The following is a 19236-nucleotide window of genomic DNA, read 5'->3' on the forward strand; positions in this document are numbered from 1 at the left end:
TCACGCCTGTAATCCCAGAACTTTGGGAGGCCAAGGTGGGTGGCTTCCCTGAGGTCAGGAGTTCGAGACCAGTCTAGACAACATGGTGAAACCCCATCTCTACTAAAAATACAAGAAAAAAAGAAAATAGCTGGGCGTGGTGGTGGGCATCTGTAATCCCAGTTACCCGGGAGGCTGAGGCAAGGGAATCGCTTGAACCGGGGAGTGGAGTTTACAGTGAGCCAAGATCGCACCACTGCACTCCAGCCTGGCAACAGAGCAAGTCTCTGTCTCAGAAAAAAAAAAAAAAAAAGAGAAATACTATTTCGCACCCACTAGGTCAGCCATAATTAAAATGGAAAATAACAAGAGTTGTGGAGAATGTGGGGAAATTGGAACCCTTGTGCATGGCTGGTGGAAACGTAAAACAGTGCAATCACTGTGGGAAAGTTTGGTGGTTCCTCAAAAAGTTAAGCATAAAATTACCAGCAATTCCACTGCTAAGTATATAGTAGTCCCCCCTTATCCTCAGGGGATAGGTTCCAAGACCCGCAGTGAATACGTGGAATCGTGCATAGTACCAAATCGTGCATAGTACACCATGTTTTTTCCCTATACATACATACTTATGATAAGGTTTAATTATAAATTAGGCACAGTAAGAGATTAACAACAATGATAAAATAGAACAATAATAATAATATGCCAGCATCACTACTCTTGCATTTTGGGGCCATTAAATAAGGGTTACTTGAATACAAGCTCTGCAATGTGATGACAGTCAGTCTGATATCTAAAACAGCTACCAAGTAACTTACAGGTGGGTAGCATCAACAGTTGGATACGCTGAACAAAGGTGTGACTCATGTCCCAGGCAGGACAGAGTGGGACAGGGAGAGGTTGCATCACACCACTCAGAGTGACATGCAATTGAAAACCTAGAAATTGTTTACTTCTGAAATTTTCTGTTTAATATTTTCAGGCCATGGATGACCAAGGATAACTGAAAAAGCAGAAAGGGGGAATACTGTGTACCCAAAAGAACTGAAAACAGGTATTCAAACAAACACCTTGTAGAGGAATGTTTGTTGCAGAAGCACCAGTCTCAATAGCGAAAAGATGGAAACAGCCCAAATGTCCATCAACTGATGAGCAAATACAATGTGGTGTATTCATGGTTGTACAACATTGTGGATGTACTAAATGTCACTGAATTATAATCTTTGAAATAGTAATGGTTAATTTTATGTTATGTAAATTTTAGTCAATTTAAAAAATCCATAAAAGAAAATAAACCCAGATCCCCCATGTGTTTTTAGCTAATATTTAATATTTTCAAACATAAGTATAAATAGTTGCAAAGGATGTAATTTAAAATAAAACTGTTGCATCATTCTTTTAAATATAGCCACACAATCTTAATGCACTATTAATTTCAGACTTGATTGCCTATTTTAAAAAGTATATGAACAATCTTTTCTTTAACTGTCATTTTATATCATTCCTTTTCCTCCTTGAAATTATGTTTCCATTACACCTCTCCACAAACTTTCAACCTTGTATAATTTTTTAGGTTTGAAAGTCTTCTCCCAATTATCTTACCATATATAAAATATGTATATAATTTAAATTAGAAACCTTTAAAAACTCTACTGACACCACACTCTTCAAATAGTGGAAACTTATTCTGGATTGGTTATTATTATTGGTATTAGATAAATAACATAAATAATTATTAAACACAAAAATAAAAAATTTGTTAAAATACGGTAGTTTTAATGGGTTGGGTGGGGCTTTTTTCTGTTTGTTTACACATTTGTGGATAAATATTACGCTAGAATGAGAGTTCAGCATAAACTCTATTTTTAAATTTTGTTTCTAGAAATATAAGCACTGTCTACACAAACAAGATGGAAATGGAGAGTTTTGAGATATCAGTGTCAGTCACTCAATCCTTTTGAGTTGTATGCCTCAAATCACACAGTTGTTAATCATTAAAAAAATTATCTCGTTTTTTTAAGACAGAGTCTCTCCTTCTGTCACCCAGGCTGGAGTGCCGTGGTGCTCACTGTAACCTCGAACTCCTGGGCTCAAGCGATTCTCCCATCTCAGCCTCCCAAGTAGCTGGGACTACAGGCACACACCACCACACCCAGCTAATTTTTAAAAGATTTTTGGAGAAACAGAGGTCTCACCCAGGTTGGTCTCCAACTCCTAGCCTCAAGTGACTCTCCCACCTCCACCTACCAAAGCACTGGGATTACAGGCCTGAGCCACCACACCCCTCCTCAAAAATGTATCTTTAGTGATCTATCAGCTCATGGCTAGATTAGGTATTCTTTCAATGCATTAATTTGTTTTTTAGGTTTGTTTTTATTTATTCTTTAATTTTTATATTGACAAGCTCAAGTCTACACAAATATAGAAGAATAAAAAGAATCCCTATGTGCCCATCACCAGAGTCAACAATGTTATCATCAACCCATGGCCAATCTTGTTTTATCTCTACCTTTCCCATCTCTTCTGCACCACACGTCACTTCATCACTGCTGAACTGTTTTGAAGCAAATCCCAGGTTACACACCTTTACTTCATCTGTAAATACTTTATGCATATCTCTTAAAAATAAGGATGTTTTGAAAACATAACTATAAACCAGTACACCTAAGAAATGCAAGTCATTCAATATCCATCCAACGTGCAAATTTTCCCTAATTGTCTCACACATATTTTTGTTTTGGTTTGGTTTAGATTTTAGTGTTGGTTTTTCTTCTCTTTCTTTTCTTTTCTTTTTTAGTGTTGGTTTTTTAACTCAAGACCCTAACAGGGCCCACAAATTGCATTTGGCTGATATTTCTCTTAAGTCTCTTTGCATCTCCTTGGCTTACTGTTTAACATGCTCTTCTGGCCCCTGAATTTCCTGAAAATTGATCTTTAGATCTCAAGGCTTGGTCAGATTCAGATTTTATACTTTAGCAAGAATCCTTCCCAGGTGGTATGTGCAGTGGGTTCAGTGTTATTAGCTTTTCATCTAATGGTTTCAGCAGTATCAATGACATGACCTGGATCCATCATTATGAAATGGAGATCCTCCTTCAATTTTCATGAAAGTCAGTAAATGGAAACCTGCAAAAGAATTTGTTCCCTAGTTGTTAGAGTCATCACTTTCTTAATTTTTAGAAACTAGTATACTCAACTTCAGAAATTATCATTATTCTATTAATTATTAATTTTGAGTTATTTTATTAATTAGACTTATTAATTATTAATTTTGAGACAGGAAACTATAATTAATTATACCGGTTATTCTTTTTTTTTTTTTTTTGAGACAAGGTCTTGTGTATCACCCAGGCTGTAGTGCAGGGCAGTGGCATAATCACAGCTCACTGTAGCCTTGAACTCCTGAGCTCAAGTGATTCTCCTCCCTCAGCCTCCCAAGTAGCCAGGACTACAGGCATGCACCAACACGCCCCATTAAATTGTTTTATTTTTATTTTTGTAGAGATGGGGTCTTACTATGTTGTCCATGCTCGCCTTGAGCTCCTAGCCTCAAGCAATCTTCCCACCTCAGTCTCCCAAAGCACTAGGATTACAGTGCATCAGCCTGCTATTATTCTTTCACTTAAGATATACCTTGTTTAACCTGATAATCCTCAAAAACATCTTGGAAAATCAAAATATTTATATCAAACCACCATCACCAATTTAATATTTTTTCAATAAAAATATTTTTATCTCATCCCATGTTTTAAATACATTCTTGTTAAAAAGTCTTGGAAATCTATTTCATTTCACCTATGAAAAATACCCAGCATGTAACCTAATTGGACACTCTGATCCTCATTTTCAAACCAATAAAATAATCAGAGTTAATTTCTCTCTGAATATTTTTTTTTTTTTTTTTTTTTTTTTTGAGATGGAGTTTCACTCTAGTTGCCCAGGCTGGAGTGCAATGGCACGATCTCAGCTCGCCGCAACCTCGCCTCCTCCTGCCTCAGCCTCCTGAGTAGCTGGGATTACAGGCATGCGCCACCACGCCCGGCTAATTTTGTAGCTTTAGTAGAAATGGGGTTTCTCCATGTTGGTCAGGCTGGTCACGAACTCCCGACCTCAGGTGGTCCGCCCACCTTGGCCTCCCAAAGTGCTGGGATTACAGGCGTGAGCAACTGCGCCCGGCACTGACTTTTAAAATTCAAATAAATGTGTGTCTTAGTCTGTTTGTGTTGCTCTAAAGGATTACCTGAGGCCGGGTAATTTACAAAGAAAACAGGTTTGTTTGGCTCACAGTTCTGCAGGCTGGACAAGAAGCAGGATGCCAGCATCTGCATCTGGTGAGGGCTTCAGGCTGCTTCCAGTCATGGCAGAAAGCAAAAGAAAGCTGGCATGTGCAGAGACCACATGACAAGAAAGGAAGCAAGAGAAAAGAGAGGGAGAGACCAGACTCTTTTTAACAACCAACTCTTGCAGAAATCCAGAGGTCGAGAACTCACTCGTTTCTCTGAGGATGGCACCAAGCTATTCATGAGAGATCTGCCCTCGAGACCCAAACACCTCTTATTAGATCCCACCTCCAACACTGGGGATCAAATTTCAACATGAGATTTGGAGGGAAAACGAACTATAGCAAAGTGTTAATAGGCATTATTGAGGAATACTATTAAAATTACTGAGAAATAAATTATGGAACACATCTTGTAAGATACATTACTAAAAGGAGAGCTTAGCCAGATGAGCTGACATGCACCTCTACTCCCAGCTACTTGGGGGGCTGAGGTGGGAGGATCACTGGAGCCCAGAAGGTCAAGGCTGCAGTAAGCTGAAATCATGCCACTGCACTCCAGCCTGAACAACAGAGTGACACCTTGTCTCAAAAAAAATAAAATAAAAAATAAAAGTGGGAGGAATTTAAACTAAAAAAAATTCTAAGCCCCCTGTATTAGACCATTCTTGTGTTGCTATAAAGGAATGCTTAAGACTGGGTAATTTTTAAATAATAAGAGGTTTAATTGGCTCACAGTGCTGCAGGCTGTACAGGAAGCATGGTGCTGGCATCTGCTCAACTTCTGGTGAGGCCTCAGGAAGCTTATGATCATGGTGACAGGTAAAGCAGGAGCAGGTATATCACATGGTGAGACTGGAAGCAAGAGAGAGAGGGGAGGTGCCACACTCTTAAACAACCAGATCTCATGAGAACTCACTCACTATGGAAAGCACAGCACCAAACCACTCATGAGGGATCAGCCCCTATGACCCGAACACCTCCCCCAGGCCCCACCTTCAACATTAGGAATCACATTTTGACATGAGATTTGGAGGGGACAAACAACCAAACTATATCACTCCCCAACCACTGAACAGACCCTCTCTTGGCCAAGGGGACCCCAGAGAAATCTTAAAAACTGAGTTCCCTGCCATGATGGGACAAGAGAGGTCAGACGTGCCCCATTTTATCCCCTCCCTTTTGTAGTTTATTCACAACTGACCAGCATTAATATTAAGATCGAGATCATAAGACTGACTGATTAGTGCTGGGATTACAGGTGTGAGCCACTGCATCCAGCAAGAGCTACATTATTTTAATCTTTCCTGTATTAACTGAAAAATCATAAGATCTCCAAATTTGGAAAGGAGACTTTATTTCTTATAAATGGTTACAGCCTGCATCCTAACAGGCTGGGAAATGTAGCCTTTGTCAAAGCCCAGAAGCAGGCATTTTGAGGAAGGGAGGGATAAGGCAGGAATTTGAGCTGAGTGGGTTGGCCAATTACATATATTCGACAGGTTACTGGAGGAGCTATGGATATTCATGAAGGTGATCCTAATGCATGCATACTGAATAAACATGCATGTAACTTATGACCCATGTTCACCTTGGGGTGGAGACTTAACATTTAAATTTATTACAGTTACATAAAAAGGTGAAGCTGGGACATAAAGGCCCTCAAGTGCACAACCTCTGTAAACCAGCCAGAACCAGTCCATGGTCTGTGATCTCTTAGCTGGGGAAAGTTACTACAATCAGCCTCTTGTCCAATCAAAGCTGTAGTTATGGCTTGTGGACTAGGTGGACTCAGTAAGTTGGTGCCTGGTGGTGGATGAGCTGCAGATTATTTTAACATTGCTCATCTTGAGGCCAGTGCTTGTTTAACTGCCAGAGAAAAAGAAAAACTTGTGTCAGTTAGAACATAGTTGATTTTTTAAGTGTAGGAGTGCATAACTTAACCCTTGCCTGGCACAGCATTAGGTCCTGTTTATAATCTGGTATCTTATTGCCACAAAGAGTGAGTTTCTTAATCCTGAGTTCGTTTGATTGCACTGTGGTCTGAGAGACAATTTGTTATAATTTCTGTTCTTTTACATTTGCTGAGGAGTGCTTTACTTCCAATTATGTGGTCATTTTTAGAATAAGTGTGATGTGGTGCTGAGAAGAATGTACATTCTGTTGATTTGGGGTGGAGAGTTCTATTAGGTCCACTTGGTGCAGAGCTGAGTTCAATTCCTGGATATCCTTGTTAACTTTCTGTCTCATTGATCTGTCTAATGTTGACAGTGGGATGTTAGAGTCTCCCATTATTATTGTACGGGAGTCTAAGTCTCTTTGTAGGTCTCTAAGGACTTGCTTTATGAATCTGGGTGCTCCTGTGTTAGGTGCATATATATTTAGGATAATTAGCTCTTCTTGTTGAATTGGTCCCTTTACCATTATGTAATGGCCTTCTTTGTCTCTTTTGACCTTTGTTGGTTTAAAGTCTGTTTTATCAGAGACTAGGATTGCAACCCCTGCTTTTTTTTGTTTTCCATTTGCTTGGTAGATCTTCCTCCATCCCTTTATTTTGAGCCTATGTGTGTCTCTGCACGTGAGACGGGTCTCCTGAATACAGCACACTGATGGGTCTTGACTCTATCCAATTTGCCAGTCTGAGTCTTTTAATTGGAGCATTTAGCCCATTTATATTTAAGTTTAATATTGTTATGTGTGAATTTGATCCTGTCATTATGATGTTAGCTGGTTACTTTGCTCATTAGTTTCTTCCTAGCATTGATGGTCTTTATAATTTGGCATGTTTTTGCAGTGGCTGGTACCAGTTGTTCCTTTCCATGTTTACTGCTTCCTTCAGGAGCTCTTGTAAGGCAGGCCTGGTGGTGACAAAAATCTCTCAGCATTTTCTTGTCTGTAAAGGATTTTATTTCTCCTTCACTTATGAAGCTTAGTTTCACTGGATATGAAATTCCGTGTTGAAAATTCTTTTCTTTAAGAATGTTGAATATTGGCCCCCACTCTCTTCTGGCTTGTAGAGTTTCTGCTGAGAGATCCACTGTTAGTCCGATGGGCTTCCCTTTGTGGGTAACCCCACCTTTCTCTCTGGCTGCCCCTAATATTTTTTCCTTCATTTGAACTTTGGTGAATCTGACAATTATATGTCTTGGAGTTGCTCTTCTCAAGGAGTATCTTTGTGGTGTTCTCTGTATTTCCTGAATTTGAATGTTGGGCTGCCTTGCTAGGTTGGGGAAGTTCTCCTGAATAATATCCTGAAGAGTGTTTTCCAACTTGGTTCCATTCTCCCCGTCACTTTCAGGTACACCAATCAAACACAGATTTGGTCTTTTCACACAGTCCTGTATTTCTTGGAAGCTTTGTTTGTTTCTTTTTACTATTTTTTCTCTAAACTTTTCTTCTCACTTCATTTCATTCAGTTGATCTTCAATCACTGATACTCTTTCTTCCACTTGATCGAATCAGCTACTGAAGCTTGTACATGCATCACATAGTTCTCATGCCATGATTTTCAGCTCCATCAGGTCATTTAAGGTCTTCTCTATGCTGTTTATTCTAGTTAGCCATTCATCTAATCTTTTTTCAAGGTTTTTAGCTTCTTTGTGGTGGGTCCAAACATCCTCCTTTAGCTCGGAGAAGTTTGTTATTACTGATTGTCTGAAGCCTTCTCTCAACTCATCAAAGTCATTTTCCATCCAGCTTTGTTCTGTTGCTGGCGAGAAGCTGCGTTCCTTTGGAGGAGAAGAGGCACTCTGATTTTTAGAATTTTCAGCTTTTCTGCTCTGGTTTCTTCCCATCTTTGTGGTTTTATCTACCTTTGGTCTTTGATCATGGTGACATACAGATGGGGTTTTGGCGTGGATGTCCTTTCTGTTTGTTAGTTTTCCTTCTAACAGTCAGGACCCTCAGCTGCAGGTATGTTGGAGTTTGCTGGAGGTCCATTCCAGACCCTGTTTGCCTGGGTATCACCAGTGGAGGCTGCAGAACAGCAAATATTGCAGAACAGCAAATGTTGCTGCCTGATCCTTCCTCTGGAAGCTTCATCTCAGAGAGGCATCCAGCTGTATGAGGTGTTAGTCGGCCCCTACTGGGAGGTGTCTCCCAGTTAGGCTACTCAGGGGTCAGGGACCCACTTGAGGAGGCAGTCTGTCCATTTCAGATCTCAGACTCCACGCTGGGAGAACCACTACTCTCTTCAAAGCTGTCAGACAAGGACATTTAAGTCTGCAGAAGTTTCTGCTGCCTTTTGTTCAGCTATGCCCTGCCCCCAGAGGTGGAGTCTACAGAGGCAGGCAGGCCTCCTTGAGCTGCAGTGGGCTCCCCTCAGTTCGAGCTTCCCAGCCACTTTGTTTACCTACTCAAGCCTCAGCAATGGTGGACACCCCTCCCCCAGCCTCGTTACCACCTTGCAGTTCGATCTCAGACTGCCGTGTTAGCAGTGAGCAAGGCTCCGTGGGCATGGGACCCTCTGAGCCTGGCACGGGATATAATCTCCTGGTGTGCCATTTGCTAAGATCATTGGAAAAGTGCAGTATTAGGGTGAGAGTGTCCTGATTTTCCAGGTACTGTCTGTCATGGCTTCCCTTGGCTAGGAAAGGGAATTCCCCGACCCCTTGCACTTCTGGGGTAAAGAGATGCCCTGCCCTGCTTTGGCTTACACTCCGTGGGCTGCACCCACTGTCTGACTAGCCCCAGTGAGATGAACCCAGTACCTAAGTTGGAAATGCAGAAATCACCCATCTTCTGCATTGCTCAAGCTGGGAGCTGTAGACTGGAGCTGTTCCTATTCAGCCATCTTGGAATCTCTCTCAGAAGAGATGAAATAACTTCTATTCCACTATTCCTACTCCACAATATTCAATTCAGAATATCCATTTGCAGGCCAATTCCTCCCAATAGGAAAATGTACAAGACAATGGAAGGTAAACGGTAGGCAAGTTTTCCCCTCTTCCCCTTTGATTATTAAAGGAGCCTTTTCAGAAGTCCATATTTGAAAGTGTCCCTTTGTTTGGTGCCCCAGAGTTGTTGCCTCCCAGGGGTAATTCAGGGCAGGGTAAGGGTATGCACTCTTTTTGCAAAGCAAGAGAAGAACAGATTACAGGAGGTACTTGGGAAAGGAGCATCTGCACAAGCAACCAGGGCCATTCCCAGAAGACCACACATGAAGCTGAGGATCTAAAACTGGAGTCCCTTAGAATTGTCCATCACTCTGCTTTTCCCACTTTGAAGACCACTGACTGCTGACCCCTTGCTTTGAGAATATTTCCTCAAAAGACTGGAAAAAGGCAGATAACAGCGGTCTCAACCGTTACTGACTTGCTTTGAAACTTGGAGAGCACTCCTTAATGTCTTACTGTGCTAATCTGAAATTGGAATCAATACCTAGTTTCCTGTTTCTTTCTCAAGGTATTTCGAGAATTAAGCATTGTCAACACAAAGAGTCAAAACTCTGTAAAATATTTGAAGAGATTTATTCTGAGCCAAATATGAGTGACCACAGCCCGTGACACAGCCCTCAGGAGGTGCTGAGAACATGTGCCCAAGGTGATCGGGGTGCAGCTTGGTTTTATATATTTTAGGGAGGCATGAGACATCAATCAAATACATTTAAGAAATACATTGGTTTGGTTCAGAAAGGTGGGACAACTCAAAGCGGTTTGAGAGGTGGGAAGCTTCCAGGCTAAAGGTATATTTCAACATTTTCTGATTGACAATTGGTTGAGTTTGTCTAAAGACCTGGGATCAATAGAAAGAAAATGTTCAGGTTAAGATAAAAGATTGTGGAGACCAAGGTTCTTTTGAAGTCTTATAGTGGCTGCCCTTAGAGACAACAGATGACAAATTGTTTCCTATTCAGACCTTTAAAAGGTGCTAGACTCTTACTTAATCTCTTCAAGATTGGGAGGATCTGGAAGAAAAAGATCTAACTATGTTAATAGAGATTCTTTAGATGCACATTTTCCCCCACAAAGGACAGCTTTGCAGGACCATTTCAAAACATGGCAAAGAAACGAGTTTTGGGGTAAAATATTTTGACTTTCTTCTTTGTCACATAATGTTATGCCACAATCAGATTGGAAAGTAAGTCACGATATATAAAGTTAAATAAAACCCATCTGATGAGAATTTATGGTTTGTAGAGCATGATTCTCAGAACTCTTAGATAGGAATTTGGGCAAGATTTAAAAATCAGAGTTTAGTCCTCAGCATGAAGAAGAGTTAGCAGTACTACTTAGGTTTTGAATAGCACTTTTGCCTTTCTGAATGACTTTGCTGCCTGGATCTTCTGTTTCCCTCTCAACTGTCCCTCAAAGGTAAGTCTCACCTTTGTGCAATAGGTGTGGGTCACAGAGACCCATGGTGAGACTTGCCAAAGATCACACAGCAAATAGGTGACCTGGCTGGGAATAGAACCTGCATTTACCTGCTTTCTCCAAATGCATCAGCACAGGAAAATACGAAGAAAACAATAAAAGCAAAACCTGAAGAAATCACTGATTAAATTAAACACCAACAAATAAATAAAAAGTATAAAGTAGATTCAGGATGTAGGTTATATGTAATATATAGTACTGTTTATATCTAAGTTTGCACTTGATGTTAGCCAAAAGGCCAAGAAGCAATTGTATATCTAAATTTATAGTACATAAACTTTTTTTTTTTTTTTAAGACACTCTGTCACCCAGGTTGGAGTGCAGTGGCACGATCTCGGCTCACTGCAACCTCGCTCTTACGGGTTCAAGCAATCCTCGTGCCTCAGCCTCCTGAGTAGCCGGGACTACGGTCACACACCACCACACCCAGATAATTTTTTCTATTTTAGTAGAGATGGTTGTCCAGGCTGATCTTGAACTCCTGAGCTCCAACAATCCGCCTGCCTAGGCCTCCCAAAGTGCTAGGATTACAGGCGTGAGCCACTGTGGCTGGGCGAAGATTTTTTAAAATAATGTTCATAAAGAGAGGCCAATTCATATTCTTAGTTTATTCCAGGAAACTATGATTCAGATATCTGAAGGGGGGAAAAAAAAACCCAAAACCTGAAGTTCCCAAAGGCAGTCTCCATTCTAAACTGCACCTCCTTCTTCACAGTCCAGTGACCTGTGACATGCTTTGTACTTCTGAATCCACCCTGTAAAACAATCCTCTCCTGAAAGGAGTGCCCCACCAAACAAGGAAGTTCCAGACATAATCACATTTCAGGAGATATTTGTGTATGGTTTTTTTTTGTTGTTGTTGTTTGTTGTTTTTGCTTTGCTTGGAAATTTTAAATTTAATTTCTGTAATACAAAAGCTTTACGCAAGAGGTAAGATTTCCTCCTACTTCTTTTCTCCTGCCACCCAGTTCCTTTTCCCAGAGGTAATCAATGAGAAATAATTTAGAATGTAAGATATGTTATAATTCTGTACATGCCATGGCAACAGGAAATAAGCCATTCAGGGCTTATCCGGAATCCAGAAAGTGTTTGGATATTGGAAAAACAAAAACAAAAAATCTTTGTTCTGTAAGACAGTATAGAAAGTTGGGAGAAAGGTCTATTCCAGGATTAAGGTAAAATCTGACATGTCACATAAGCATAAAAGAGAATGGGGGATATGGGGGATAAAGGAATGAAATAATGAGTCTACTCGGGAGCTATGTGTGAGCCCAAGACAGGAATGGGAGTTTCCAGAAGTTCACAGAGGAGTTAAGACCAGAATAAATCCAGGTAGCCAAGACCACTCAGGACTAGGCATGGAGATAGACCCCAGGGCTGCCCCTCTTTTCCAAGCTGATCTGCAGACTCAGAATTTAGACCAGTTACAAATTATCTAAACTGCCCCAGGAGCTGAGAACCTTTAAATTTTAGAGCTGTGAGGAAACAAATATTATCTAATACATCTATCCTCAAGCATTTTGGTCTCAGGGCCTCTTAATACTTGGAAAGATACTGAGAATCCTATAGTGTTTTTGTTTATATGGGCTCCTCTCTATAGATACTGACCACATTGGAAATCAAAACTGACAATTTTTAAATATTTATTAATTTATTAAAAAATGACAATTATGAACATATTACATGTTGACATAAATGCTTTTATTAAAAATAACTATATTTTACCTTTTAAAAATTAAGTGGAATGATTAGCATTATTTTACATTTTTGAAAATCTCTTTAATGTCTGCCTTAATAGAAGACAGCTGGATTCTCCTTTCTGCTTCTACGTTCAAGGTGATTTGATATCACATGACACATAGCCTCGGGAAAACCACCATACACACACACGAGAATGAAGATGGCAAACAATGTCCTGGCATGATTATGAAAATGATTTTGCACCGACAGACCTCCTGAAAGGGTCTTGAGGACGCCAGTGGTTTCTGGACCACACTTTGAAAACTATGGATCTGATAATAATTTAGGATTGCATTTTCCTGTAATGCTACATCTTAGCAATGTGACCTTGGGTGAGCTACTTAACTTCTCTAAGCCTCAGCTTCCTCCACTGTAAAGCAGCACTAAGAATAGAAGTCTACGTTTATGGCTGTATACGTTCCTATAATCTGGGTTTCATGGTCATTAAATATATAAATGAGGTAATACTTATAAATGTTTAATACAGTACTTGGCCCCTAGTAATCACTCAAGTAACAACTCTTCCTACTGTTATTGTTAATATTTGTTATTACTACATACCAAGCATTGTGCCAGGCACCGCGTGAGTCATACTACAGGGTGTAAGAGGGCCCGAGTTGCTTAACAGTAGGGGACATAGGACAAATACCTAATTATAGAACAGAACAGATTTTGTCCGAATGATACAAACCAGGAAGAGGTCACATTCATTCACTCATTCAACAAATATTAATCGATTTTCTCCAGTGTGCCAGGCACAACCGGGAGGAACAGGCCAACGTTTCAGACCCTTGGGAATGAGAAACAGCAGGAGGTGAGAGGGTAAGTGAGGGATGGGCTGGGCGTGGCCAAATCAGATAAGGTTTTATAGGCCCATGTAATTGAGGATATAAGGAAATGTTTTATGAGAAGGCTGCATCTGAGTTAGAACTTCAGAAGAGGCAGGATTCGGGATAAAGTTGATGTGCACTTTCTTTTATGCGCTCTCAACAAATATTTGAGATTTCCGCCAAGTCTACTGCACAAAGGATCCCTACTTCCAAAGAATATATTTTTGCATTTAAGGGTTTTTATCACATAAGAAATACATGCGCACTTTTAAAAATTAGAAAATACAGGAGTGACCAGCCTGGGCAAACATAGCAAGACTACTACATCTCTACAAAAAAAAAAAAAAAAAAAGAGGGGGCCAGGTGTTTCTTCTAGAATGTTCTTTCTAGTGGTGGTGCACACCTGTAGGCTCAGCTACTTGGGAGGCTGAGGCAAGAAAATCACATGAGCCCAGAAGTCCAAGGTTGCAGTGAGCTATGACAGCACCACTGCACTACAGCCTGGGCAACAATGCAAGACCCTACCCCCTCACCCCCCAAAAAATACAAGTGAGCAAAAATAAGAAAATGAAAACATTCTTCTGGCATGGGTTGTGCGTGAGACCCCAGGACTATCCACCTACAGGATTCAGCCCTAAGCCTGGGGGACCAGTGGTTTGTCTGCAAGGAGCTAGAAGCAGCTGGAAAAGCCGGCCTGCCTGCCAGGGTAGGCCTCCTCCTCGCCCCCTAACCAAATTGTGGTCACGTTCCTTCAGTCCTCACTGCCCGATTGAGCATTAGAGAAGTTGGAAGGAAAACGCCTCATGCCAAGAGAAAGCACAGCCCAGGCAGGGTTCAGAAGCCCCCTCCCGGCGCTGCAGTGGGGCTCTGCCAGCTCTCCAGGGAGGCGCTGGGTGGAGGATGTGGCCAGAAAGGCAGATGTCCTCTACGGGTGAAAACAAAGTTCCTGGGCGAAGGAAATGTGAGAAAAGGACAAAGAGGAGTAAAGAAGAGGGTGCATCAGCGTGTGAAACGCAACAAGGCGCACAGCGCATGCACACTGTGTAGAGCACAGGGGCTGCGGGGAGGTGTTGGGAGAGGTCACGCCCTGGTGAGGTGCCAGGGAGGCTGCGGAGATCGTGTGGGAGCCCCTGAGGTGAAGCCGGGAAAGCGACCTCACGACGACCCCCTGATGGCTGCGGGAGGACTGCGAAGCCTCCTTCCCCAATATCTTAAAGAAAAAAATTAATCCAAGAGGTACTGGTGTTAGGTGCTGCCTCTTTTATCTTTTGCTTAGATTTTGGAAGAGTTTAAAATTTCCCTCTTTGCCTTTAGATTCTCTCCCCTTGTATCCGACATTAATTAAGCACCTACTGTGTACTAGATGCTGGTGCTGGGAGCACAAAAGGGAAGACCCCTATTAAACGCATGTGCATCATTACAGAGGTTTGCACAATTTACTTTGGGGGGCAGGGAGAAAGAACTGGCATGGGGAGAAGGGAAGGCTGCGCAGGAAAGGCATGTCTGAACCGGGTTTAGAAGGCTGAATTTTTGGCAGGTGGCATAAGAGTCAGGTGGGGAAGAGAACATTCTAGAAGAAACAGCAGGTCTTAGAGAGGCATGGAGTATGAAAAGACATGCTTCTGTGACTAACATAACAAAATAACTTAGATAAAGTTATTTATCCTTCCTAACTGTAAGTTCCTCTTGAATAAAAAGAAATAGTGATAGCAATATAGCAATGTGTCCAATCAGTGGATTATGAAACACACTTCAAAGGCAAAATAATATCCTCACACCCAAAAGGTAAATGCTATAATAACTCGGGTGAACTGTGTTCTTGGAAACGGAGCTTAGAACAGTTTATCCCAATGTTGATTCTAGTTTTGGCTTCATGGAGTCTCATTCATTCTTACTTCTGACCTCTACCCCTGACTATAATTATTTTTTCAAGGAACTAGACCAACAGGACCCAAGGGAGAGTATCAAAGGCACAACAAAGGAAAATGAGGACAACCCAATACCCAGAAAAAAAACAAGTAATTCATGGACTCACAATAGGCCACAAACTAGATGACTGTCAGGAAGAGAAGAGTAAACCGTATGATCTTAAAATGATTTCTTGTTCATTTGCCTCCTTGCATCAATCTAGACTTTAAGAGATACGTGATTTTTAAATAAATGGGTACATCTGCATAATAGTATTTTGGCATTAAATTATTTGATATGACGTTAAACATGTTTCTGCAAAAACCATTCCACCATACTGCTAGAATCTAGCAGCTAGATTGACCCAACACTTCATTATGTCATTCCCTTGCTCAAAGGTTGAAAGCAACCAGATGCGGTGGCTTACACCTATAATCCCAACACTTTAGGAGGCCAAGACGTGAGGATCACTTGAGCCCAGGAGTTCAAAACCAGCCTGGGCAACAGAGTGAGACCTTGTCTCTACAAAAAATAAAAACACATAGTCCCAACTATTTGGGAGGTTGAGGTGGGAGGATCACTTGAGCTCGGGCGGTCAAGGTGATAGTGAACTGTGATTGCACCACTGCACTCCAGCCTGTATAACAAAATGAGACTGTCTTAAAAATGAAAAATAAAGGCCAGGCGCGGTGGCCCACATGAACCAAGAACTTTGGAGATTGAAGTGCTTTCACATCTTTATGTGATGCATATGCCCTGCAGCTATTAACCTTTCTGCAGTTTCATGTTTTGTTTTGTTTTCTTTTCTGGCCGGGTGCAGTGGCCCATGCCTGTAGTCCCAGCACTTTGAGAGGCCAAGGTGGGGAGATCACTTGAGGTCAGGAGTTTGAGACGAGCCTGGGCATCATGGCAAAACCTTGTTTCTATTAAAAATACAAAAATTAGGCCAGGCAAGGTGGCTCATGCCTGTAATCCCAGCACTTTGGGAGGCCAAAGTGGGTGGATCACCTGAAGTCAGGAGTTCAAGACCAGCCTGACCAATATGGTGAAACCCAGTCTCTACTAAAAATAGAAAAATTAGCTGGGTGTGGGGATAGGTGCCTGTAGTCATAGCTACTCAGGAGGCTGAGACAGGAGAATCACTTGAACCCGGGAAGTGGAGGTTTCAGTGAGCGAAGATCACGCCATTGCACTCCAGCCTGGATGACAGAGCAAGACTCCATCTCAAAAAAAAACAAAACAAAACAGCTGGGCATGGTGGTACATGCCTGTAATCCCAGTTACTCGAGAGGCTAAGGCACGAGAATTGCTTGAACCCAGGAGGCAGAGGTTGCAGTGACCCGAGATCATGCCATTGCACTCCAGCCTGGGTGACAGAGTGAGACTCTGTCTCAAAAAAAAAGTTTCCTTTTTTAAGGTTGAACAAAAGCTCATTCATTCCTTCCTTTCCCAGACTTTCACCAAGCGCCTTCTTTGGGCCAAGCATTGTGCTGAGTGCTAGATATACACAGACAAGAGGGGATATACACAGATAAAAGGTGGTTCTCTCCCAACGTGAGTTGGGAAGACAGACATGGCTAAGGCTTGTGACAGGGCTATGCTGAAGGGACTCTGCAACAATTATCTAAGGCTACCAGAATGCAGAGTAACAACCAGCCATGAAACTTCAGTGGTATACAATAAAAATCTCATTTCTCATGCATCTAGGGTGGTCGCTTAGGTGGTTCTGCTGATTTGGCTTGGGTTCACTGAAGTGTCTGGTGGTTAGCTGCCATTGGCTGATCTAGGATGGCCTCAGCTAGGACAACTGTGGTAATTTGGATATGCTTCCCGTGCTTTTCATCCAGCAGGCATGATCTCATGGTAGTGACTTAGATACAAGAGCAAGAACACATCCAACTGCACAAGTTACTTTTAAGCCTCTGCTTAAAAACATCCCAACAGGCCAGACGTGGTAGCTCATACCTGTAGTCTCAGCAATTTGGGAGGCCAAGGCAGGCGGACCACTTGAGGTCAGGAGTTCAAGACCAGCCTGGCCAACTTAGTGAAACCCTGTCTCTACTAAAAATACAAAAATTAGCCGGGCGTGGTGGCACATGCCTATAATCCCAGCTACTGGGGAGGCTGAGGCAGGACCCTGCTTGAACCCTGAAGGCAGAGGTTGCAGTGAGCCGAGATCACGCCATTGCACTCCAGCCTGGGTAAAGAAGTGAGACTTCATCTAAAAAAAAAAAAAAATCCCAACCATCAAAGCGAGTGGCATAGCTGAGACTCCAGGCAGAGTTATATGTCATAGGGCATGGATAAAAAGATGGGAGAATGGAGGTAATCATGGCAATCTGCCACACACAGACCAGAGTGCCTAACTCAGCCTAGGGACATAAGGAATGGTTTCCCAGAGAAGGTGATGCTGACTTGAGTTGAATCTTGAAAGAGAAGATGCAAGTTAGCCAGGCCATAATGAAGAGAGGGCGCTTTAAGCAGAGCAACCCACATGAACCAAGAGCTTTGGAGATTGAAGTGCTTTCACATCTTTACTTTATGTGATGCATATGCCCTGCAGCTATTAACCTTTCTGCAGTTTCCTGTCTGGAATGTAGATGTGAGCCCTAGATGTGCACAGCTGTCTCCTGGCCATGAGGCAATAAGCATGAAGTTGATGGTCTGTAGAAATAAGTCACCCGATGGCATTCTTGAGCCACTGTATCCGCCCCAACTGTATGACTACATGACTTCATGTCACATAGGTCAACACCCAGGAACTCCTGTGATATCCCCTGGAGAACTACCTAGTCCTTCAGTGCTCCGTGATCTATCTCCTCTTTCTTCCTCAAAACTCTTTTTTTTTTTTTTTCTCTGAGACTGAATTTCACTCTTATTGCCCAGGCCGGAGTTCAATGGCATGACCTCGGCTCACCACAGCCTCCACCTCCCAGGTTCAAGCAATTCTCCTGCCTCAGTTTCCCAAGTAGCTTGGATTACAGGCATGTACCACCACACCCGACTAATTTTGTATTTTTAGTAGAGATGGAGTTTCTCCATGTTGGTCAGGCTGGTCTCAAACTCCCGATCTCACGTGATCCACCCGCCTCGGCCTCCCAAAGTGCTGGGATTATAGGCATGAGCCATTGTGCCTGGCCCAAAGCTCTTGTTCCTTCAACCAAGCTGACTCCAGATGCTTTGCATTGTTTGGAGAAGTGGTGATGTGGTTTCTCAATGTCTAGAGTTTCAACAACACCTCTACCCTGGCCTCCACATCACCATTGCCAAGAGTAAAGAGGGAGCACCCTAGCCTCTCCCGGCAGGTTCTTCACACTTCCCTTCCCCAAGTTTTCAGTTTGGCCACCACTATCTTCCTGGAGGCCCTCATTATCTGTTATTTCCTTTATTCTGATTTATGCCAGTCACACAAGCAGCCCAGGATCCTTTGTGTTTCATCCCAAATCCCAAATGGCTCCAAACATCTCATTTTCTGACCCCATCCCCTGACACCCTCCCCATCCCCTGACACCCTCAATAAGTCATTGTTGGGATCCACAAAATCCATCTTTTCTCAAAGTCTCTTCATTTCCTCTTCACTTTCTTGCTCTAAAGGAAACTAGGTCTCCTTTGAAGACACTGCTTTCTCTGCAGTCCTCTCAGGTGGTGGTTGTTTCTTTCTTACACTCCACAGTGGAATAGGTGTTCTTGTTCTTCATTGCTGCTTCCAGATTATTCTGGCTCCCTCCTTCTTAAACCTTTCCAGCTTTGACTCTGATATTAACCAGATTATACTGCCCTCATTACAGTCATATGACCCCTGCCACTCTCCAACTCTACTCCTGGGACAATTCTGCGTGAACTCAATATCCTTAGAGATGATACTTTCAAAGCCCTGATGTCTCAAATCCTTGACCTCCTCACTCCCAAGCAACTTGCCCTCCAACTTAGCTCAGCTATAAACTTTCTGTCCTTCTTTCTCCTCTTAACCATCTTAGAGTCCATGGTTCATTATTATAATTATACCCTTGAATATCCCCTAGGCTCCCTTGCCTCTCTAATACTTCATTGTACTTTTCCAGAAACGCGGAGGTCTTACTTAAATCTAACTCTCCACCTATCCCCACACAAGAAGTAGTAGCCAAACATG

The 19236-nt window shown here is 42.2% G+C and overlaps 1 long non-coding RNA gene across 1 annotated transcript; it reads left to right on the forward strand.

Moving 5' to 3' along the window:
• The first annotated feature begins 11682 nt into the window (after positions 1 to 11682).
• LOC115895160 lies at positions 11683 to 15374 on the forward strand. The gene is made up of 3 exons (XR_004055314.1): positions 11683 to 11804; positions 12580 to 12701; positions 15133 to 15374. It is a non-coding gene; the product is annotated as an uncharacterized LOC115895160 (long non-coding RNA).
• Positions 15375 to 19236: the final 3862 nt, after the last annotated feature.

Source organism: Rhinopithecus roxellana, chromosome 20 (assembly GCF_007565055.1).
Source record: "Rhinopithecus roxellana isolate Shanxi Qingling chromosome 20, ASM756505v1, whole genome shotgun sequence".
Taxonomy (NCBI): domain Eukaryota; kingdom Metazoa; phylum Chordata; class Mammalia; order Primates; family Cercopithecidae; genus Rhinopithecus; species Rhinopithecus roxellana.